At 46.1% G+C, this 25912-nt stretch overlaps 1 protein-coding gene across 1 annotated transcript in view; it reads left to right on the top strand.

The window, feature by feature from the left end:
• Positions 1-25912, top strand: part of LOC149445405 (uncharacterized) — a 131274-nt gene that overhangs the window by 86182 nt on the left and 19180 nt on the right. The window lies entirely within an intron of this gene.

Genomic DNA, 25912 nt, shown 5'->3' with positions numbered 1-25912 from the left:
CAGCTCTCATGTGGGGAAGAAGCACACCCTGATATACACCTCAGATATACTCCATGGCTGATCTTCATCATGGAAGAAACAGTTCATAAGGAGATCAGAGGTCCCCAAAGACATGGATGAAGTGTGGGACCGGGTCGGCCATTGATAGCAGAAGAATAAAAATGGAATCCTGACCTAGAGCACTGGGCTGACTTTTCATTGGGTTGCAGAATACAGTGAAGGAAATGCGTATTTGCTCCCCGGCTGATGTTGAATGTTCGCCCCTCACACAGAAATGATCGGTCTAACAATGGAATGTTCGGTGTAACACTGAGAGACAGAATACAACAACAAATTCAGCAGAAATGCGTCTAACAAATGATGACTGATCTGCATGTTCATGACGGAAAGAAAGATTTGATCCCCTTGATTCCCAGGTGTCTCTCATACTGGTAACAAGCTGAGATTAGAAGCAGTCTCTTAAAGGGAGTGCTGCTAATCTCATTGTGTTACCTGTATAAAAGACACCTGTCCACAGGAGCAATCAAACCATCAGATTCCAAACTCTCCACCATGGCAAAGACCAAAGAGCTGTCCAAGGATGTCAGGGACAAGATGGTAGACCTACACAAGGCTGGACTGGGCTACCAAACTATGGCCAAGCAGCTTGGTGAGAAGGTGACAACAGTTGGTGCAATCATTCACAAATGGAAGAAACACAAAACAAGTGTCAGTCTCCCTAGGTCTGGTGCACCATGCAAGATCTCACCTCGTGGAGTGTCAATGATCATGAGAACAGTGAGGAATCATCCCAGAACTACACGTGAGGATCTTGTCAATGATCTCCAGGCAGCTGGGACAACAGTCACCAAGAAAACAATTGGTAACACACTACGCCGACAAGGACTGAAATCCTGCAGTGCCCGCACGGTCCCTCTGCTCAAGAAAGCCCATGTCCAGGCCCGTCTGAAGTCTGCCACTGAACATCTGAATGATGCCGAGGAGGACTGGTGGAAAGTGTTGTGGTCAGAGGAGACCAAAATCCAGCTCATTGGCATCAACTCAACTCGCCGTGTTTGGAGGAGGAGGAATGCTGCCTATGACCCCAAGAACACCATCCCAATTGTGAAACGTGGTGGTGGAAACATTCTGCTTTGGGGGTGTTTATCTGCTAAGGGGACAGGGCAATGTACCATCATATCTTGGGTGAGAACCATCTTCCTTCAGCCAGGGTATTGAAAATGGGTGGTGGATGGGTGTTCCAGCATGACAATGACCCGAAACACACGGCCAAGGCAACAAAGGAGCGGCTCAAGAAGAAGCACATTAAGGTCCTGGAGTGGCCTAGCCAGTCTCCACACCTTCATCTGATTGAAAATCTGTGGAGGGAGCTGAAAGTTTGAGTTGCCAAACGTCAGCCACCAAACCTTAATGACTTGGAGAGGATCTGCCAAGAGGAGTGGGCCAAAATCCCTCCTGAGATGTGTGTGAATCTGGGGGCCAACTCCAGGAAACGTCTTACCTCTGTGATTGCCAACAAGGGATTTGCCACTAAGTATTAAGTCATGTTTTGTGAAGGGGATCAAATCCTTATTTCCCTCATGAACATGCAGATCAGTCATCATTTGTTAGACATGCGTTTCTGCTGAATTTGTTGTTGTATTCTGTCTCTCAGTGTTACACCGAACATTCGATTTAGACCGATCATTTCTGTGTGCGGGGCGAACATTCAACATCAGCAGGGGAGCAAATACGCATTTCCTTCACTGTATGTCTACATATGGGGTCTGGGTAGAGGGGAATCACCGGAAAATATTTCTACTCTTTGATTTTGTGCAAATTGTTTTTGTTTTCACTTTGAAGGGCGATATTATGTGTGGTTTGTAAAAGGGATTGGCCCAATAGATACCACCCCACTTAGAGAATAGATGAACTAATATGACCAGCATTCATTCAGCCATGTCACATTTTTGTCTTTTCATACAGTGATTTCCTATGATCATTGGCTCCATCTAGTGGCCATAATGTATTGAACTGTTTTTGCTGATTGAGGCATTTTGGAGCCTCACTATGGCCACTAGATGGAGCTGACGATTATAGGAAATCAGTGTTTATTAAAATATGGCCAGAATTTGTCATGGCTGGACACATGCTTGTCTCTCTACCCCAATGTATTTTTAGTTTACTATGTTAGGGGTGGTGTCATACAAATGCTGGAGATCACACTCATACATTTATGAGCACAGTAGTTATTAATGAACATACATTGAATAAAACCTCAGGATTAAACCAACCATTGATTTTAAACAAAAAACCCCTATTTGTCCTTTAGATGGTGCTAAGTATCAGTAATTTGCTCCACCTACTATATGAAAGGGTTCATAGTTCACTCACTTTTGCTCTGTGCCTACTAACTGGTTTGTTGTACATACAAGATGTTCCCGTGGGATGTGAATGCTGTTATCTATGCACACATTTCTTGTTTATAGAAATCACAGAAGTCACTATCCTGTTGTATTTTTGTTATGACGTGCCATGGAGTAGTTTACTGAAATCTCTATTCTGTATTCTGATTGGTGCTTTATGGAAACTGCCTGAAATATGCCGCATTCTCATTTATTAATTAAAGCTTGATGAATAATAAAGAAGTCACATTTTGCATCACACATCTAGATGTCTGACTTGCATTATTCCCAAAGTACTTTGAACTGGATGTTTGTATGGAGGAGGAGGCCGGCATAAATTGATGTTCCTGACGGAAGTGGTGTCAGAAGTGGGATAGGATCGGCCATCACAGGTAAGTGAGCATTTTTTGTCTTCCTTTGCCCTGATTGCCCCCTATCTCCACCAAGCCTCTGTGCTGCGGCAGCATGAGCAATTGTCCGCTGGAGCTTTGGGAGCTCGCGGGGTTAAACAGAACCTAGGTTGATGTATAAGAAATGTGTGTATGTCCTCCATACAATCATACAGAGTAGTGTGTTCAGTGATTATGTACGCTTGTAACTAGAGAAACTGTTCAGTAGATGTATTCTAAGTCTCTGTAGGACTGTGAGACGCCCCATCTACTCAGCGAGGAGATTTCTCCATTGGCCTGGGATAGGTGAAAGCATGGTGACAGTCTGAAGGAGTCACAATAGGGGTGTATCTGTCCAGGGGATTTTCAGCCTTGAAGCACTTGTGCAGTTGAGGAGAATTTTGTCAGAGCTCTACGTGAGTTCAGTCCAGCTTCACCCGGCACAAAGAGTCATCACTGGGAGAGAAACACATAGGCCAGCTCACATAATATTGCTTCTTTGCTTTGCAGTGATGATGGGAAACTCCCAAGGTAAGGGGAAGTACCCAGACCCTCCGGAGCCACCGTGTAAAGTATTCAGAGGAAGAAAACTTAAAGAAATTTACTAAGGAAGATGGATCATCTCTAGAAAAATCCCAACTACCAGCTAATGAGACATGTAAAGAATATGTTGTCCCATGAGTGGACAGCTTGGTGGGGTGGAGTTCAACCATGGGGAGTGCCAGTCCTTTTCCCAGAGATGGGGACAATGATGATTTTCACATGGATATGATAAAGGGGATATGTTTAGGGGATAAAACTGACTTTCCCTATTTGGTCCAGATCCTGAGTGGGATATGAAATATATGAGAGGGAGCATTGAATTGGTTGAAGTATGGCCCAGGATATAAGTACCTGACACCAATCCCTTCTGCCCCAGTAGCTAAACGCAGTAATAATCCTTTTTTTGCCACTTTTTTGACACCTGCCCATTTGATACCCCAGTGCAAACTCTCCCCGCTCCAGACCATCCTGAACTCAGCTGCCAGACTCATCCACCTCACCAGCCGCTCCACCTCTGCCACCCCCCTCTGCCTCTCCCTCCACTGGCTCCCCATTGCCCAGCGCATTAAATTCAAATTGCTCACCCTGACCTATAAGGCCATTCACAAGACTGCCCCTAACTACCTCACCGACCTGATTCCCAGGTACCACCCTACCCGTACCCTTCGCTCTTCACAGGACCTACTTCTATCTTGCTCCCTGGTCTCCTCCTCCCACGCACGACTGCAAGACTTCTCCAGGTCCTCCCCCATCCTCTGGAACTCACTACCCCAATCCACCAGACTGTCACCTTCCCTCCTCACCTTCAGGCGCTCCCTGAAAACCCACCTCTTCAGGGAAGCCTACCCCACCCTCACCTAACAGCCGCTGCCCTTCCCTCCTCCTACCACTCCATCCCCCACAGCCATTTCCTCCTGTACCATTACCCCCTCCCTCCTAGATTGTAAGCTCGAAAGAGTAGGGCCCTCTTACCCCTCGTGTGCTGTTTGATGTTACTGTACTGTTTCATGTATTGTCCCCCCTCTATTGTACAGCGCTGAGCAAACCCTTTGGCGCTATATAAACCAGATAAATAAATAAATAACCTGCCACTGCGCTTCCTGATTATACTCAGCTGTATCCTCAGCTCCCTAAGGATGAGGATTATTTGTTGTCACGTAATCGGAGGAGACATGAATTACACTCTGCCCCAGCCCAAGAGCCCCCACCGTCTCACACCAATGAAAGAGGCCATTTGGCAGTGATCAGTGGTGATGGGGAAGATTCTTTAGGTCAGGTTGAAGATTATCAATGTGTGAAATGAATAAAGAGTGGAAAGAAACAAAAGTTACATTGGGAAGGACATTAGACCAGATGCAGCAAACTGTGACTGCTCTGACGCCCAGGACCAAGAAAAAAAAGGCAAGGTAGTAAGAAAGGCAAAAAAATCAGGAGGACAGACATCAATATTAAAAGAGCAGACAGTACAGGAGAGGGACGCAGCAAGTTAGGAGTCAGAAGATTCAACAGGAGAGGTGAGTCAGCAGGAGCAAGATAATTCAGAAGAACTCTGTAAGTATCATATGACATCCAGAAAAGACACAGAAGACGACGAGGGAGCCACCCAAGCTTACCCTTCCATCATTGTGGCAAATGATGTTGTGATAAAGCCAATGGAAATGAATGACATTAATGGCATTATAAAGGGTTGTCCTGATCCCCGGAAAACCCCACTGCTGCCAGTAACTACTTGAAAAGAGCAACTCGGACGACAATGTTCACAACAGGACATGATGATAATCATCGATGGAATTTTGGGATATGATATGGAATCAGGTTGGGATTGGACCAACGTGCTGGTATTTATGAGCTTCATGAGCCATTTAAGTCAGCTGTGGATGAGTGGAGAACTACCATGGGTCAGGAACAGGTGTGGAAGGAGTTGGCTACAGAAATGCAGAGGTTGTGGACAGATAAGCAGGCAATAGCTACAGCAGTTGCTTGTAAGCAGGGCAGCAAGGAATCCACTACAGAGTTCCTAAAAAGATTTAAGAAGGTCTGGAAAGAAGAGGCAGGATGAAATCTGACAACACCAGAGTTAGGAATTATATATATATACAGGCAGTCATGCAGGGATAGAAATGGGAGTGGAGGCATCTATGGCTATGACATTGGGACATAACACCGTGTTACATACCACACATCATGTATTACAAATTCTGAAGAATCTTCCCACACAACACATGACAGCCCAAAGAGCCAGTGTGTATGAGGTCATTCTCATAAATGAAGACACTACTCCCAGACCTGACATGTTGGAAGAGCCAGTAGAAGGGAATGTTGATATCTTTGCAGATGGTTTATGCACAAGACCTAATGACAATATTTATTTGTCAGGTTATGTGATTGTTCACCTCCCAGATAAGGTATGGGAAGCAAAGCCCTGCCCTATCCCTCAGCACAGGCTGCAGAACTCATAGCCCTGACCCGTGTCTGTGAATTATTTGTAGGAAAAGATGTTAACATTTATACAGATTTCAGGTACACATTCGATGTAGTGCAGGATTTTGGCAAGATTTGGCAGGGGATCTCAGGCATCTTTAGTGAATGATCTTTTGGAAGCCATACACAAACCCTGTACTATTGCTGGTATCACATGTAAAGCCCACACGTCTTCACATGACCCCATAGCTCTGGGTAATGCAATGGCTGACCGTATGGCCAAGGAAGCTGCTTTACAGTTTTCACAGGAGTCTGCCAGCCTTGTTTTGACTATGTTAGAGCCGCCCTCAATCCCGGAACAACAGTTACACACAGAATTACAGTACACAGCCACTAAAGAGGATATTCAATACTGGAAAGACAAAGGTTTGACATTGGACCAGAATGGTCCAATGTCCAAAGAGGGGATCATAGGGATACCTCAGCACAGTGCACCGGTGTTTATAGCACAGTTTCATGGCATAGGGCACAGAGACTGAAAGATTTCCACAAGTTCTCTGGTGTGGGCTTTCTTCAACACATGTGCAGCATTGCTGTTTGCAGTCTTTGACTGAAGCAGACCAAGCGTGGCCAAAACACCAGCCACTTGGGCACCACATGCTTGACAAGACGTAGGATGAGCTGCCATGCAGCCCGATGGTAACAGCACCTGAAAGACCCAGAAAAAGTGCAGACTTCTCCTTGCTCCTCATCTGGGATCTCTACTGTAAAATGTCAGGTCTTCTCAACAGCCTCCACTGAGAGGAGTGATGGTACAGCAGTGGGTGGCCCATCTGACAGCAGGACACCACCTGTTGATTTCAGCAGGAACATTTCACTACCCCATTTGCTGAACCATGAGAGAATAGACTGTCCCAGCCATCCACATTCTATCCTGGCCAAATTGCTGCGTTACAACTGCTGCCTTTCCATCTGGTGGACTCTTCCCCCTTCCGGGAATTTGCAGAATGTGCTGTATCACAGTGACAGGTTCCGAAAAGACAATTTGTTTCATGCAAGGCCATTCCAGCTCTGTGCCATCATGTGGAAGGTCATGTTTTGGCCTTGTTGGACAAGGCGGTCAGCAGCAAGGTCCACATTACTGACACGTGGTCCAGCAGGCACAGTCAGGGATGTTACATATCCGTCACGGCACACTGGGTGACTCTGCTAGCAGCTGGGAAGGATGCAGGACAGGGTTCAGTTCTGGAGCTTGTTCCACCACCATGCCTCCAAAAACCTGGTGGTGATTCTGCCACATCTGTCTGCTCCACCCCCTCCCCTTCCTCTATGGCCTCTTCTGCTGAATTGTCCTCTGAACCAGCTGTGCTTCATAAGCGTTCATGGGGCTCTGCAAGCAGTCAGGATAAAAGATGCCACGTGGTGCTTCAGCTGGTCTGTCTAAGGGACAGGAACCACACCGGGCCAGAGATTCTGTAAACTCTGAAGGGGCTCTCTGCCCTCCAATAGGGACACTTGACACATGTTCCATGCTTGGCACACAAGCTGAATTTGGTGGTGCAGTGCTTCTTGAACAGGTACCCAGGCTTTCAAGATCTTCTGAGGCAGGCCAGAAAAGTCTGGCCATTTCTGGTGGTCACACATGGCCAGTGTTCAGCTGGCTGAAATTTAACCTGCCCACCAACGACTCATTTGTGACATGTCCACTCGGTGGAACTCCACTTTGGAAGTGCTACAGTGGCTGCACACACAGCAGAGGACCATCAATGAGTACCTTTGTGAAAATGGCACAAGGACAGGCTCAGGGGAGCTTGGCTCCTTTTCACCATACCAGTGGCTGCTGACAATGGATGCATGCACTGTCCTATCACCATCTGAGGAGGTCACAAGGATGGTGAGCTGTGACACTGCATGTATCAGTGACCCTATCCCTGTAGTCATCCTGCTGGAGCACACGCTGCATGGAATCATGGACAGGGCACTGGAGGCAGAACATCGGGAGGAAGAGGAGGATTTCCTGTCCTCTCAAGGCCCTCTTTATGCAGAAACCATTCCTGTGGGGTCACAGAACACACAGAAGGAGGAAGTGGAGGAGGAGAAGGATATCCTGTCCTCTCAAGGCCCCCTTTATGCAGAAACCATTCCTGTGGGGCTGCAGAACACACAGAAGGAGGAGGAAGTGGAGGAGGAGGAGGATTGCAGCAGCATGGAAGTAGGGGATCACATAGAGCAGTCTTCAAGGGACACTTTTCAGTCCCCAGAATCCAGCCAGGAGTAGTACGTGGCTGGGAGAAGGTAGTTCCGGACAATGTCATCCTCAGTGACCCAGAGGACTCAGAATCTCCTGCCTCCTCAAACTTACACTGCATGGGCTCCTTGATTCTGCAAAGCCTGTGTAAGGACCTGAGGATTCGTGTTATCAAGAAGAGGGATCAATACTGGTTGGCAACCCTTCTTGATCCACGTTACAAGGGTGAAGGTGCAGAGCTCATCCAGTCTTCCCAGAGGGAGCAGAGGATAAAACATCCTGAGGACGCCTTGAAATTGTGCAACACCTTTCCAGACACTGGGAGGTTACCATTTCCTGGACAACGTGTTTCTGAGGCTTCATTCTGTCAAAGGAAGAGCGGTGGAGAAGGCGGCCAGCTGACCGATTAAACAGTTCTTTAGTCCTCAGCACCCAGGGCTGTTAGGTTTAAGCAGCTATCGGCAGGGTCTGCATCATATGGTGCAGGATTATCTAGGGGCAAGAACAGACTTGGAGACCTTTCCAACTGAGCATCCACTGGGTTACTGGGTCTTGAGGATGGATCACTGCCCAGAACTTGCTCAATATGCCATCAAGGTACTGGCCTGTCCTGCATCCAGCGTGCTTTCTGAACGGACATTCAGTGCTGCTGGAGGTTTTGTGATGGATAAGAGTGCGTCTGTCCACAGACTCCACTGACCAGCTGACGTTTATCAACATGAATCAGTCCTGGAACAACAGCAACTATCTTGCCCCTGATGCTGATGTAACTGATTACATTTGTTAGGGATCTGGGATCCCTTGAAGACTGCCTATGTTGCCTATCCTATTCCTCAATCCTGATTTTGTTAGCTTCCAACAATTTTTTTTGTTTAGGGCACCACCGACACCCAAGGCCCAATTTTTTGGTAACCTGTTTTACACATGCAAGTCATTTAAATTTTTTTTACTATGTATCTATAATTGTTAATAGTTTTTAACTGCAGGTCCCATTCCTGCACCCAGCATTAGTAACTGTGAGGGGATACAGTGTTCAGGCACCACCAGCACCCAAGGCCCATTTTTCTACATCTGTATGAGAGGTGCATATAATTAGAATTTTTAGAGCCGGGTCCAATCCTGCACTCATCAAGAATAACTCTGAAGGGTTACGGTGTCAGTCCTGCTGCAGCAGGTTCTATACATTGTACAGATGTGCAACTTTGCAGGTAGTTTAAGGGGACCCCCCAAGGCCACATATTTAAAGCAATATTTCAGTTTGTTTTTACTTTAAGCAGTGAAAAATGACTGCCCCTTTAAAAATTGTACTATTTGATTTTTTTCCCCACTGATTCATGTCCCTCAGGGCAGCACCCGAGTCCCCATACCACTTTATGGCCAATAGCTTGCATATAAGCCATCAAAATGGGCACTTTTGAATTTGCAAGTTTGAGTCCCATAGACTTGCATTAGGATTGATGTTCACGGCAAACTATGGTCTGTTTGAATGTTCTACCGGGAACAGAACCGGGGGTGTTCAGCCCATCACTAGTGATAAACTAGAAGTGCAGAGAGAGAGCACACAGAAGCAGATCACACAAAACCCGACATATGGGGGTTTATTGGGGAACGTGAGGCACAATATGGATGACTAGACATAGCACAACAAAATAGTCCACCAGGTAGCAATGTAATACCACATAGATAGTCCATGTAGGATGGCCAAGCAAAATGGAGAACCAGTACACCAGGCCACCGGACGGTATGGCAAGGGGATTGTACCCATCCCACAGGGCAGGGATCCAGACAGACCAGAGTATAGCATAGCAGTAAGTCCAGCACACAAGGCAGGGATCCAGGTGGACCAGGGTAGGTAGGATGTAGCAAGGGTCAAATCCAACAGACTGGGCAGGAATCCGGGCAGACAAGTGGTTGAGTCCAGCACAGGGCAGGCATCCGGTGGACATGTGGTTGAGTCCAGCACAGGGCAGGGATCTGGGTAGACAAGTGGTTGAGTCCAGCACAGGGCAGGTATCCAGGCAGACAAGGGGCTAAGTCAACACAGGATAGAGAACTGGACAGACAAGTGGGGTGATTCAAGTACTGGGCAGAGACCAGGGCAGCATGGTATGGCACATCAAGGGCACAGGCTGGCACACTGGGCAGCAATTGGATCCAGCAGACACTTACTCCAAAGTCCAGGACCACAGTCAAGGCACAATGAGGGATGAGCAGCAATAGACACAGCATGTGTTCAGGGACTCACCACTCAACAGTGGCTCCAACTTAGGAAGTCCAGGTAGCATGGCAGGGAAAATGAGGTCTGGTGGGCAGAGGTTCTTCATATGCACATCATGGGTCCTCGGAAGGCTGTGTGTCCTGGCTGCAGTATCCGGACCACACAGACAGAAGTTTCCTGAAGATCAGAGAGTAGAGCAGAGTCCCAGTGTATAGGAAGCTATCTGTCTCAGCAACTCTGTGCACCAGGTAACCTCTTTCTAGGAAGACATGCAGCCCTCAGTCCTGTGTGTCCATCACAGAAGTAAACTCAGAAACGTCTGACCCTTTCTGCCAGCATAGGGTTATTATATTGTCCTTTGAGTTCAGCCAAGCCTTAAGCATCCAAACCTGCTGCTGGCCCATCTGGCTTCATCCAGCTACAGGACACAATGCTGTCTGTGCTTCAACAAACAACACACAAAAAAATATTTGTGCCCTCTGCTACAACCCCTGCCCCTTCCACACATAGGATGGTCCAGCAAATTGAGGAACCAGTACACCAGGCTACCAGATGGTACGGCAAGGGAAATGTACCCAGCCCAAAGGCTGAGCGGTAAAGACCTCCGGCAGCTGTTCATTGCAGTGTGAACCAGGACTTAGAATTTTGGAACTGTTCCCCTCCTTACTTCATTCTTCATGTTTTTCTTTGATTCTACACAAGTTCTTGGATCTCCAGATAGTCAAGCCCTGCTATTACAAAGCCTGATATTTCCAGCATTATGGTGTCAGTGGCCATACTGGATTGACTATTGCAGCCAAAAAGGTTTTGAGAGAGAGAAGTATTGAGGCCTTTTGTTGTTTCTGCTCTTTTGAAGGCTAGAAATTCTAAATTAGGGAGACTTCCCGCAAGTCCTTACAATCATATTCTGTGTTTTGTTGACCTAAGAGGTTTCCTCCTTGTTTTGGTCCGTGTCTTGGTTTCCTTCTTGGGGTGGGGGGTGAATGTGTTCCTGGCCTTGTGTATAACCAAGAGTCAGATTTCAGCCTTGGCAGTCTCTTCTTTCAGGTGCTGATTGCATTACACTTTCTAGTTGCATGCGTTGGTACTAGATGTCATGTATGTTGTTCCTCCGGTCAGCCTGTCATTGGGATCTCTTTCTGTTTTTACAGAATACTCTGAGCCCATTCAGGACCTTCCTTTTGTTCCCTTTGTTCTTTCACAAAGATGGATTTTTTACCTTAGCTCATTATTTATTATGTTTTTTACCTAAAGCGGTTTGTACCTTTCCATCTCAGCCGGGACAGCGTATTACCTCCCTTTACCCTCATCTCAGCCGGGACAGCGTATTACCTCCCTTTACCCTCATCTCAGCCGGGACAGCGTATTACCTCCCTTTACCCTCATCTCAGCCGGGACAGCGTATTACCTCCCTATGTCCTCATCTCAGCCGGGACAGCGTATTACCTCCCTTTACCCTCATCTCAGCCGGGACAGCATATTACCTTCCTTTACCGTCATCTCAGCCGGGACAGCGTATTACCTCCCTTTACCCTCATCTCAGCCGGGACAGCGTATTACCTTCCTTTACCGTCATCTCAGCCGGGACAGCGTATTACCTTCCTTTACCCTCATCTCAGCCGGGACAGAGTATTACCTTCCTTTACCCTCATCTCAGCCGGGACAGCGTATTACCTCCTTTTACCCTCATCTCAGCCAGGACAGCGTATTACCTCCCTTTACCCTCATCTCAGCCGGGACAGTGTATTACCTTCCTTTACCCTCATCTCAGCCGGGACAGCGTATTACCTTCCTTTACCCTCATCTCAGCCGGGACAGCGTATTACCTCCCTTTACCCTCATCTCAGCCGGGACAGCGTATTACCTTCCTATACCCTCAGCTCAGCCGGGACAGCGTATTACCTTCCTTTACCGTCATCTCAGCCGGGACAGCGTATTACCTTCCTTTACCCTCATCTCAGCCGAGACAGCATATTACCTTCCTTTACCCTCATCTCAGCCGGGACAGCGTATTACCTCCCTATGTCCTCATCTCAGCCGGGACAGCGTATTACCTCCCTTTACCCTCATCTCAGCCGGGACAGCATATTACCTTCCTTTACCGTCATCTCAGCCGGGACAGCATATTACCTTCCTTTACCCTCATCTCAGCCGGGACAGCGTATTACCTCCCTTTACCCTCATCTCAGCCGGGACAGAGTATTACCTTCCTTTACCCTCATCTCAGCCGGGACAGCGTATTACCTCCTTTTACCCTCATCTCAGCCAGGACAGCGTATTACCTTCCTTTACCTTCATCTCAGCCGGGACAGCGTATTACCTTCCTTTGTCCTCATCTCAGCCGGGACAGCGTATTACCTTCCTTTACCCTCAGCCGGGACAGCGTATTACCTCCCTTTACCCTCATCTCAGCCGGGACAGCGTATTACCTCCCTTTACCCTCATCTCAGCCGGGACAGCGTATTACCTCCCTTTACCCTCATCTCAGCCGGGACAGCGTATTACCTTCCTTTACCTTCATCTCAGCCGGGACAGCGTATTACCTCCCTTTACCCTCATCTCAGCCGGGACAGTGTATTACCTCCCTTTACCCCCATTTCAGCCGGGACAGCGTATTACCTTCCTTTACCCTCATCTCAGCCGGGACAGCGTATTACCTTCCTTTACCCTCATCTCAGCCGGGACAGCGTATTACCTCCCTTTACCCTCATCTCAGCCGGGACAGCGTATTACCTTCCTTTACCCTCATCTCAGCCGGGACAGCGTATTACCTTCCTTTACCCTCATCTCAGCCGGGACAGCGTATTACCTCCCTTTACCCTCATCTCAGCCAGAACAGTGTATTACCTTCCTTTACCCTCATCTCAGCCGGGACAGTGTATTACCTTCCTTTGCCCTCATCTCAGCCGGGACAGCGTATTACCTTCCTTTACCCTCATCTCAGCCGGGACAGCGTATTACCTTCCTTTACCCTCATCTCAGCCGGGACAGCGTATTACCTTCCTTTGCCCTCAGGCTCAGTAACTGGGGGAATAGGTTTTTATCACGTTGGGTATTTGTCTATCAGGTTACCTGTAGTTGACAGCCGCAATTTGGCAACAGGATTACTTTGTGGCTCCTGAGGACCGAATAGAAGGATCCCGCAGCTTCCATGTCTACGTTTATTCCCTGAATTTGTCGGCTTGTTGCTCCAGTTTCCAGTATGAAAGGACAGGTTCCCCCTTTATAAGGGATGACACTACCTACCTTCAGTGTATCATGTTGGTGAAGCCTCTACCTGGTCTTCGGTGCACTCTTTATGATGTTACCAGGTGGATGTTGGAGTCACTAAGGACTCTTCCCTTTGGACACATTGGTTTTTGCAGGCTGCTGCATGAGGTTCTTTCCTATTTCTGGTTGTTTTTGGGACCTGTTGGCTTGTTGTCCTCCCCTCATGTTCTAGGTGGGACATCCCTGTTAGTAAGGAATGTAAAAGATGTTCTGTGTCCTGTGATGTGCGACAAAGAAAATGACATTTTGTGGGTTAGCTGTAAAATCCATTTCTTGGAGTCCCTCAGGAATCCCAGAGATCCGTCCCCTCCTGTTATGGGCTATGGCTTGCTACAAACCTTTCCTATGTCGGAGATCTGCTCTACAAGGGGACGTCCTGTCTATTGTTGGCCAATGTCCGATCACCTGTAGCTGGGCATAACAGTGTTAGGAAGGATTTATAAAGATGCTTCGTGTCCTGTGATGTATTCCAAGAAATGGATTTTACAGATCATTGATGTCATTTGTTACTAAGAGACAGGAATTGTTCATTGCTGAAGGAGCCCCTAGAATCCTTTGGAGGAACCCTGGCTGAGAAAGGCTGGACTAGGCAGTCATATATTTCTGTCCCCCTTGGTGGGAGTGGAGGTGACCCCTCTATAAGGATCTACAGTCCATACACACCCAGCACAAGGCCGGGGTCACACTACCAGACGCTTCTCGGGGCTGCAGTTCCTCTGAGCTCCACAAGGTGGGGATCTCACTTCTACCCAGACAGGAAGTCTCTATGGAAGACAAACAGGAAGTGATGTCAGGTACAGACAGGAAGTGATGTCAGGTACAGACAGGAAGTGATGTCAGGTACAGACAGGAAGTGATGTCAGGTACAGGCAGGAAGTAGAGAGGAGACGTTGCTGGAAGTGGCAGCAGAGGAGGTAATAAGATGTTATGTTCTATTTACACCCAGTAATCCCCCGTCATATCCGTCCTCTTCCTCCATAGTCATGTCCGTCCTCTTCCTCCATAGTCATGTCCGTCCTCTTCCTCCATATTCACTGTGATGTCTTTTATCTCCAGCAGATGATGATACACACATATATAGTGTGGGAACCCAGATGAACCCCTTCAGGGGCAGAACATTCCCCCACTTCCGGGGCCGGAACATTCCCCTCATTGTGGAGAGGTGTCACCTTCTCACCTCATCCTTCTATACTAAAGAATTTTATGACTTTAATTAGTAGCGGGGGATGGGGGGATATTTAGGGGGATTGGAATATCTATGTCTTTGTTTCATAAGATTCAAATAGGAAGAAAGAGAGAAAAATGTCATTTGTAGTAAATGTCCTGAACACAATGTATACCGTCCTCCACTCACTCTGATGGGAATACATTAGACCTTGTTTTCTCTCATCTTTGCACTCCCTACAACCTCACAAACACCCCCTTTCCTCTCTCTGATCACAATCTCATCACCTTCACAGTCTCCTCGTCTTCAAACACCTATCCCTCCAAGCAGCAAACAATTACCCGCAGAAACCTTCACAACTTGAACCCGGCTCCTTTCCACTCTGCAACTGACCAACTCTATGACAGAATCTCTCCCCTGTCCTGCCCTGACCTGGCCACTGCTGTCTACAACAGTTCACTATCATCCACATTAGACTCACTTGCTCCTCTAACAAAACGAAGCATCAGGCCCCGACCATTACAAGCTTGGCAAACTGACCACACCGGACATCTTAAATTACATAGTCGTGCGCTGGAGTGATTGTGGCGTAAAACCAAATCTCAGCAAGCTTTAACTTGTTATAAATCTGCTTTCTTCACATACAATTCCTCCCTCCATGCTGCCAAACAAGACGACTTTGTCCCTCTCATCAATACCTTGTCATCCAGTCCTCGTCGTCTCTTCTCTACTTTTAACTCTCTACTTTCTCCACCTTCACCTCCACCCAGTACCTCCACCCAGCATCTTCACTTCCACCCAGAACCTCGTTCACTGCTTATGAGATTACAAATCATTTCAAAAACAAGATCGATGCAATTCGTAGGGACATCTCCACTGTACAGACATCCATCCCACTTAGCATACCTTATACTAAACCTCCCTCAACACTTTCCTCTTCTGACCTTCTACTACCGAAGAGGTCACTAAGGTTTTCTCAGAAGCCCGTCTCACTACCTGCCCCCTGGATCCTGTCCCCTCACAACTACTACGGTCACCCTCTTCTTCCATCCTATGATCCCTCACTCACATCTTCAATCTTTCCCTTTCTACTGGTGCCTTCCCCTCCCCTCTAAAGCATGCGCACATCACTTTCATATTTTAAAAGCCCTCCCTGGACCCCACCAACCTGAACAACTTAAGACCCATCTCCCTGCTGCCATTTACCTCTAAACTCCAATCACCTGAGCTCCCACCTCACTGACAACAACCTTCTTCACCCTTTACAGTCTGGCTTTCACTCACTACACTCCACTGAAACTGCCCTACTAAACCTCACTAATGATCTACTAACTGCTAAAACCAATGGCCACTACTCCGTACTCATCCCAACCAATGGCCACTACTCCGTACTCATCCCAACCAATGACCACTACTGCGTACTCATCCCAACCAATGGTCACTACTCCATACTCATCCCAACCAATGGCCACTACTCCGTACTCATCCCAACCGATGGCCACTACTCCGTACTCACCCCAACCAATGGCCACTACTCCATACTCTTACTACTTGACCTCTCTGCAGATTCTGATACTATTTACCATCCCCCTCCTCCTCCAAAAAACTCCACTCACTTGGCCTCCGAGACTCTGCTCTCTCCTGGTTCTCCTCCTACCTATCGCAGCACTCCTTCAGCGTTACCTATAACTCTGGCTTCTCTTTTCCACTCCCTCTTTCTGCAGGGGTCCCACAATGTTCTCTCCTTGGACCTCTTCTCTTCTCCATCTACATCTCCTCCCTTGGTTACTTGATAAACTCCCCATGTCTTCAAGTACCATCTCTATGCTGATGACACACACATCTATCTTTCTACACCTCACCCCTTCAGTCTCCTCCTCACCTCGCCCCTTCAGTCTCCTCCTCACCTCACCCCTTCAGTCTCCTCTCGCATTACTAACCTACTAAGTGACATATCGGCATGGATGTCACTCTACTTCCTCAAACTCAATCTTTCCAAAACTGAGCTCTTAGTGTTCCCCCCAGCCCATGCCCCTCCCCCGACTTCTCCATCAAGACCAATAATACAACCATCAGTCCCTCCCCTCATGCCAGGGTACTAGGTGTAATCCTAGACTCCCATCTGTCCTTTCAGCCCCAAATCCAGTCACTGTCCAAATCTTGTAGACTTCACCTCCACAACATCTCCAAGATACGCCGTTCCTAACCTCGGAAACCACTAAGCAACTTATTCACTCCCTTGTTATATCTCGCCTTGACTATTGTAACTCCCTCCTCATTGGCCGACCTCATCGCAGGCTATCCCCTCTTCAGTCTATCATGAATGCTGCTGCCAGACTCATCCACCTTACAAACCATTCTGTATCTGCCACCCCTCTCTGCCAATCCCTCCACTGACCTCCATTCAGTGTCCTCCACCCCTCTTTTCCAATCCTTCCACTGGCCTCCACTCAGTATCCTCCACCCCTCTCTGCCAATCCCTCCACTGGCCTCCACTCAATGTCCTCCACCCCTCTCTGCCAATCCCTCCACTGGCCTCCATTCAGTGTCCTCTACCCCTCTCTGCCAATCCCTCCACTGGCTTCCATTCAGTGTCCTCCACCCCTCTCTGCCAATCCCTCCACTGGCCTCCATTCAGTGTCCTCCACCCCTATCTGCCAATCCCTCCACTGGCCTCCACTCAATGTCCTCCACCCCTATCTGCCAATCCCTCCTCTGGCCTCCAATCAGTGTCCTCCACCCCTCTCTGACAATCCCTCCACTGGCCTCCATTCAGTGTCCTCCACCCCTATCTGCCAATCCCTCCACTGGCCTCCACTCAATGTCCTCCACCCCTATCTGCCAATCCCTCCACTGGCCTCCAATCAGTGTCCTCCACACCTCTCTGCCAATCCCTCCACTGGCCTCCACTCAGTATCCTCCACCCCTCTCTGCCAATCCCTCCACTGGCTTCCCATTGCTCAATGGATAAAATTCAAAACATTAACAATAACATGTAAAGCCATTTATAACTCTGCCCCAAATTACATCACCGATCTTGTCTCCAAATATCACCCAAACCGTACTCTCCGCTCCTCCCATGACCTCATGCTCTCTAGCTCCCTTGTCTCCTCCCATGCTCATCTCCAGAGCTTCCCCCATACTCTGGAATTCTCCACCCCAATTTATCAGACTATCGCCTATTCTACTCACTTTTAGGCGATCTCTGAAAACCTATCTCTTCAGGGAAGCCTATCCAGCCCTCAGCTAATAATGGAATCTTCTCCTCCTCCTACCAGTCCATCCCCCACAGTTACTACCTTTTGCACCACTAGCCCCTCCCTCTTAGATTGTAAGCTCCCAGGATCAGGGCCCTCCTAACCCTCTTGTATTGATCTGTATTGTTGCTGTATTGTCTCCCATTATATTGTAAAGCGCTGAGCAAACTGTTGGCGCCATAAATCCTGTATAATAATAATAATGTCCTGAAAGCATATTTCTCCATAATGATCCCAGTCTCAGATATTCATCCTACAATGTGATCAGTAAAGTCTCCGGAGTACACAGAGATCTGAGAAATATGATGTGTCCTGGCAAAGCCCAAAGAGAAAGGTCATCTTTCATGTTTGGAGAGGTGGGATGCACCTGGGAGCAATGTACAGAAACATTAACAGAGCGCCCCCCACAGCTCCTCCTCCCAATGTCCCTCCATCCAGAGTCAGAGAGTCCTATGACATCACACTGACCCCACAGCTCCTCCTCCCAATGTCCCTCCATCCAGAGTCAGAGAATCCTATAACCTCACAGCTCCTCCTCCCAATGTCCTTCCAACTGGAGTCAGAGAACCCTATGACATCACACTGACCTCACAGATCCTCCTCCCAATGTCGCTCCATCCAGTGTCAGAGAATCCTATGACATCACACTGACCTCACAGCTCCTCCCCCCAATGTCCCTCCATCCAGAGTCAGAGAATCCTATGACATCACACTGACCTCACAGCTCCTCCTCCCAATGTCCCTCCATCCAGAGTCAGACAATCCGATGACATCACACTGACCTCACATTTCCTCCTCCCAATGTCCCTCCATCCAGAGTCAGACAATCCTATGACATCACACTGACCTCACAGCCCCCTCCCAATGTCCTACCAACCGGAGTCAGAGAACCTTATGACATCACACTGACCTCACAGCTCCTCCTCCCAATGTCCCTCCATCCAGAGTCAGAGAATCCTATGACATCACACTTACCCCACAGCTCCTCCTACCAATGTCCCTCCATCCAGAGTCAGAGAGTCCTATGACATCACACTGACCTCACAGCTCCTCCTACCAATGTCCCTCCATCCAGAGTCAGAGAGTCCTATGACATCACACTGACCTCACAGCTCCTCCTCCCAATGTACCTCCATCCAGAGTCAGACAATCCTATGACATCACACTGACCTCACAGCCCCCTCCCAATGTCCTTCCAACCGGAGTCAGAGAACCCTATGACATCACACTGACCTCACAGCTCCTCCTCCCAATGTCTCTCCATCCAGAGTCATAGAATCCTATGACATCACACTGACCTCACAGCTCCTCCTCCCAATGTCCCTCCATCCAGAGTCAGAGAATCCTATGACATCACACTGACCTCACAGCTCCTCCTCCCAATGTCCCTCCATCCAGCTTTTTTCTTTTTATCCAGTGCTCTTAGGATGTGGGCGGACCCTTTACATCCTCACAAGCAAAGCAGAACTGTAGATCCTTCATTCTATGTAAGGATGTCAGAATTCCTTTTATCTGCGTAGTGTGGGGGTCCTGTGGGGGGGAATTATACCTCAGCCTGAAATGGGGCTTTAATAAAATGGAGACCTCAATGGAGAGGTGAGGAGGATTCTGGGAATATCATTTGATGTGACTATTTGTGTTCAGATGTAGAGTTTTCCTCCTGTGAAGTCTGGAGATCATATGACATCACATTGCCTCCACCTCCCTCCCTGATAGAAGAGAGAAAGAAGAAGAAGATTCTAGAAGTCACCAGAGAGATCACTGAGCTGCTGACAGGAGAGGTGAGCGGTGCCGGGAATTCTGGGACATTCTCCAGTAACAGACAAGGGATGTGTCTGGATGGTGACTGTATCATTGTGTGTGTCAGGTTCCTATAAGGTGTCAGGGTGTCACTGTCTATTTCTCCATGGAGGAGTGGGAGTATTTAGAAGGACACAAGGATCTCTACAAGGACGTCATGATGGACAATCAGCCGCCCCTCACATCACCGGGTAAGAGGAGACTTTATTGTAAAGGAGAGAGCAGTACGGAGGATCCACCTAGATCCCCCATCATCTGATAAACACATAGAAACAATGGATTCAGTCAGTGTGTGTGTTTCCTACAGATGGATCCAGTCATGGGAACCCACCAGAGAGATGTCCCCGTCCTCTGTATTCCCGGGATTCCACACAGGAAGGTCACACCATCCCTCACCATCATCAGGTAGATGAGGAACAATCACTGATAGTATCATTAGGATCTGTACATTATCTGCATTGTTACCATTGATGTCATTTTTATTATATATTCAGAGTGGAAACCTGAGAGATCCTAAAGTTGAGGTTAAAGAAGAGATAAAAGAGGAGGAGGATGAGGATGGGGGGATGGTGGAGTCAGAGCTTCTAGAAGAACACAAAGATCTGTACCAGGACACCATGGTGAAGTCATCCAGCTACAGGAACCCACCAGAGAGATGTCCCCGTCCTCTGTATTCCCGGGATTCCACACAGGAAGGTCACACCATCCCTCACCATCATCAGGTAGATGATGACAATTATTGGTAGTTGTGATTTATACACAGCATGTTTGTTACAATGAATGTTTTATTATATCTTTCAGAGTGGAATCCTCGGGGATGATAATATTGATGTTAAAGAAGAGTATAAAGAGGAGGATGAGGAGTATGGAGTGATGGAGGAGTTTTCAGAAGGACACAAGGATATGATGGAGCCACCTAATACCAGGAACCCACCAGAGAGATGTCCCCGTCCTCTGTATTCCCGGGATTCCACACAGGAAGGTCACACCATCCCTCACTATTACAAGGTTGGTGGGATGGAGTATCTAGAGCTTGGTCTTGTGGAAACAATTTGTGCATTTTTCATGTGAATTTATATTTTACAGATGATATTCTCTCTCATTTCCTTGATTTAGAGTGGAGATCCAATCGATATAGAATTTGAGGTGAAAGCAGAAGAAGAAGAGGCGTATGTGAGGGATGATCAGCAGTCTATGGAGGAGGATGGAATAACGGGGACATTTATAGAGGAGGACACTCCTACAGAGATCAGCACAGGTGGGTCATGAACACTAAATCCATTCCTCCACCCATACTGCTCACTGATTGGTCCAGAGTAGGGCGGGGACTGGGTGATATCAGCCTGTAATCCCCTGGTCACTTTCCTGAGCTGTGTTCCCCGTCCTGTATTCCTGGATTTCTCTCGGATAATCTTCCTTCTCTGTGCTGCAGACACAATTTATGTCTCTAGACTGGATTTATGGAGGTTCTGGGGTTGAGCTGGCAGCAAAATGTTGATTTTTACTCTAAGCATTGCATAATGTAGGCACCCAGGACATGTGACTGGGGTCTCCTGCCTTGTGCCTGACTCTTCCAGGGGACCTTCTCTGTTATCTGCTGGCTGTGCCGGGTGGAGGGATATGTCTGTAGTGTCTCAGACCCAAGTCACTGAGTGCAGTCTCAGGAGATGGGAGGCAGCGGTGTGGGACCTACATAGTTACATAGTTAGTCTGGCTGAAAAAAGACATCCATCTAGTTGTACCATTAAAAATAAAAGTTATAATCCGACACCCACAGCTGATCCACCAGAAGGCAAAAACCCAGCAAAGCACGATCCGATCTCCTCCTGCAGGGGAAAAAATTCCTTCCTGATCCCCCCGAGATGCAACCGGATATTCCCTGGATCAACTTTACCTATCAATGTTATATCCAGTTATATTCTGTGTATCCAAGAAAGAATCCAGGACTTTCCTACAGCAACCCCCCCTTATGTATTATACATGGAGAACATATCCCCCCCTTATGTATTATACATGGAGATCATATCCCCCCTTATTAATTATACATGGAGATCATATCCCCCCTTATGTATTATACATGGAGATCATATCCCCCCTTATGTATTCTACATGGAGATCATATCCCCCCTTATGTATTATACATGGAGATCATATCCCCCTTATGTATTATACATGGTGATCATATCCCCCCTTATGTATTATACATGGTGATCATATCCCCCCTTATGTATTATACATGGTGATCATTTCCCCCCTTATGTATTATACATGGAGATCATATCCCCCCTTATGTATTATACATGGTGATCATTTCCCCCCTTATGTATTATACATGGAGATCATATCCCTCCTTCTGTATAATACATGGAGATCATATCCCCCCTTATGTATTATACATGGAGATCATATCCCCCCCTTATGTATTATACATGGAGATCATATACCCCTTATATATTATACATGGAGATCATATCCCCCTTATGTATTATACATGGTGATCATATCCCCCCTTATGTATTATACATGGAGATCATATCCCCCTTATGTATTATACATGGAGATCATATCCCCCCTTATGTATTATACATGGAGATCATATTCCCTTATGTATTATACATGGAGATCATATCCCCCCCCTTATGTATTATACATGGAGATCATGTCCCCCCCTTATGTATTATACATGGAGATCATGTCCCCCCCTTATGTATTATACATGGAGATCATATCCCCTCTTATGTATTATACATGGAGATCATATCCCCCTTATGTATTATACATGGAGATCATATCCCCCTTATGTATTATACATGGAGATCATATCCCCCCTTATGTATTATACATGGAGATCATATCCCCCCCCTTATGTATTATACATGGAGATCATATCCCCCCTTATGTATTATACATGGAGATCATATCCCCCCTTATGTATTATACATGGAGATCATATCCCCCCTTATGTATTATACATGGAGATCATATCCCCCTTATGTATTATACATGGAGATCATATCCCCCCTTGTGTATTATACATGGAGATCATATCCCCCCCTTATGTATTATACATGGAGATCATATCCCCCCTTATGTATTATACATGGAGATCATATCCCCCTTATGTATTATACATGGAGATCATATCCCCCTTATGTATTATACATGGTGATCATATCCCCCTTATGTATTATACATGGAGATCATATCCCCCCTTGTGTATTATACATGGAGATCATATCCCCCCCTTATGTATTATACATGGTGATCATATCCCCCCTTGTGTATTATACATGGAGATCATATCCCCCCCTTATGTATTATACATGGAGATCATATCCCCCCTTATGTATTATACATGGAGATCATATCCCCCTTATGTATTATACATGGAGATCATATCCCCCCTTGTGTATTATACATGGAGATCATATCCCCCCCTTATGTATTATACATGGAGATCATATCCCCCCTTATGTATTATACATGGAGATCATATCCCCCTTATGTATTATACATGGAGATCATATCCCCCTTATGTATTATACATGGAGATCATATCCTCCCTTATGTATTATACACGGAGATCATATGCTCCCCTTATGTATTATACATGGAGATCATATCCCCCCTTATGTATTATACATGGAGATCATATCCCCCCTTATGTATTATACATGGAGATCATATCCCCCTTATGTATTATACATGGAGATCATATCCCCCTTATGTATTATACATGGAGATCATATCCCCCCTTATGTATTATACATGGTGATCATATCCCCCTTATGTATTATACATGGAGATAATATCCCCCCTTATGTATTATACATGGAGATCATATCCCCCCTTATGTATTATACATGGAGATCATATCCCCCTTATGTATTATACATGGAGATCATATCCCCCTTATGTATTATACATGGAGATCATATCCCCCCTTATGTATTATACATGGTGATCATATCCCCCCTTATGTATTATACATGGAGATCATATCCCCCCCTTATGTATTATACATGGAGATCATATTCCCCCCCTTATGTATTATACATGGAGATCATATTCCCCCCCTTATGTATTATACATGGAGATCATATCCCCCCTTATGTATTATACATGGAGATCATGTCCCCCCCTTATGTATTATACATGGAGATCATATTCCCCCCCTTATGTATTATACATGGAGATCATATCCCCCCTTATGTATTATACATGGAGATCATATCCCCCTTATGTATTATACATGGTGATCATATCCCCCCTTATGTATTATACATGGAGACCATATCCCCCCTTATGTATTATACATGGAGATCATATCCCCCCTTATGTATTATACATGGAGACCATATCCCCTCTTATGTATTATACATGGAGATCATGTCCCCCCCTTATGTATTATACATGGAGATCATGTCCCCCCCCTTATGTATTATACATGGAGATCATATCCCCCCTTATGTATTATACATGGAGATCATATCCCCCTTATGTATTATACATGGAGATCATATCCCCCTTATGTATTATACATGGAGATCATATCCCCCTTATGTATTCTACATGGAGATCATATCCCCCCCTTATGTATTATACATGGAGATCATATCCCCCTTATGTATTATACATGGTGATCATATCCCCCCTTATGTATTATACATGGTGATCATATCCCCCCTTATGTATTATACATGGAGATCATATCCCCCCTTATGTATTATACATGGAGATCATATCCCCCCTTATGTATTATACATGGAGATCACATCCCCCTTATGTATTATACATGGAGATCACATCCCTTTATGTATTATACATGGAGATCACATCCCCCTTATGTATTATACATGGAGATCATATCCCCTCTTATGTATTATACATGGTGATCATATCCCCCTTATGTATTATACATGTAGATCATATCCCCCCTTATGTATTATACATGGAGATCATATCCCCCCTTATGTATTATACATGGAGATCATATCCCCCCTTATGTATTATACATTGAGATCATATCCCCCTTATGTATTATACATGGAGATCATATCCCCCTTATGTATTACACATGGAGATCATATCCCCCTTATGTATTATACATGGATATCATATCCCCCTTATGTATTATACATGGAGATCATATCCCCCCCTTATGTATTATACATGGAGATCATATCCTCCCTTATGTATTATACATGGAGATCATATCCCCCTTATGTATTATACATGGAGATCATATCCCCCTTATGTATTACACATGGAGATCATATCCCCCTTATGTATTATACATGGAGATCATATCCCCCCTTATGTTTTCTACATGGAGATCATATCCCCCCTTATGTATTATACATGGAGATCACATCCCCCTTATGTATTATACATGGAGATCATATCCCCCCTTATGTATTATACATGGAGATCATATCCCCCCCCCCTCTTATGTATTATACATGGAGATCACATCCCCCTTATGTATTATACATGGAGATCATATCCCCCCTTATGTATTATACATGGAGATCATATCCCCCCCCCTTATGTATTATACATGGAGATCATATCCCCCTTATGTATTATACATGGTGACCATATCCCCCTTATGTATTATACATGGTGATCATATCCCCCTTATATATTATACATGGAATCATATCCCCCCTTATGTATTATACATGGAGATCATATCCCCCTTATGTATTATACATGGAGATCATATCCCCCCTTATGTATTATACATGGAGATTATATCCCCCCTTATGTATTATACATGGAGATCATATCCCCCCTTATGTATTATACATGGAGATCATATTCCCCCTTATGTATTATACATGGAGATCATATCCCCCCTTATGTATTATACATGGAGATCATATCCCCCTTATGTATTATACATGGAGATCATATCCCCCTTATGTATTATACATGGAGATCATATCCCCCTTATATATTATACATGGAATCATATTCCCACTTATGTATTATACATGGAGATCATATCCCCCCTTATGTATTATACATGGAGATCATATCCCCCCTTATGTATTATACATGGAGATCATATCCCCCCCTTATATATTATACATGGAGATCATATTCCCCCCTTATGTATTATACATGGAGATCATATCCCCCTTATGTATTATACATGGAGGTCATATCCCCCCCTTATGTATTATACATGGAGATCATATCCCCCCTTATG

The sequence above is a fragment of the Staurois parvus genome, unplaced genomic scaffold (genome assembly GCF_062004578.1).
Source record: "Staurois parvus isolate SC_StPar_1 unplaced genomic scaffold, SC_StPar_1.0 ptg000721l, whole genome shotgun sequence".
NCBI classification, from domain to species: domain Eukaryota; kingdom Metazoa; phylum Chordata; class Amphibia; order Anura; family Ranidae; genus Staurois; species Staurois parvus.
Note: the sequence above shows the minus strand (reverse complement) of the source record. Positions and strands in the feature narration are given on the sequence as shown.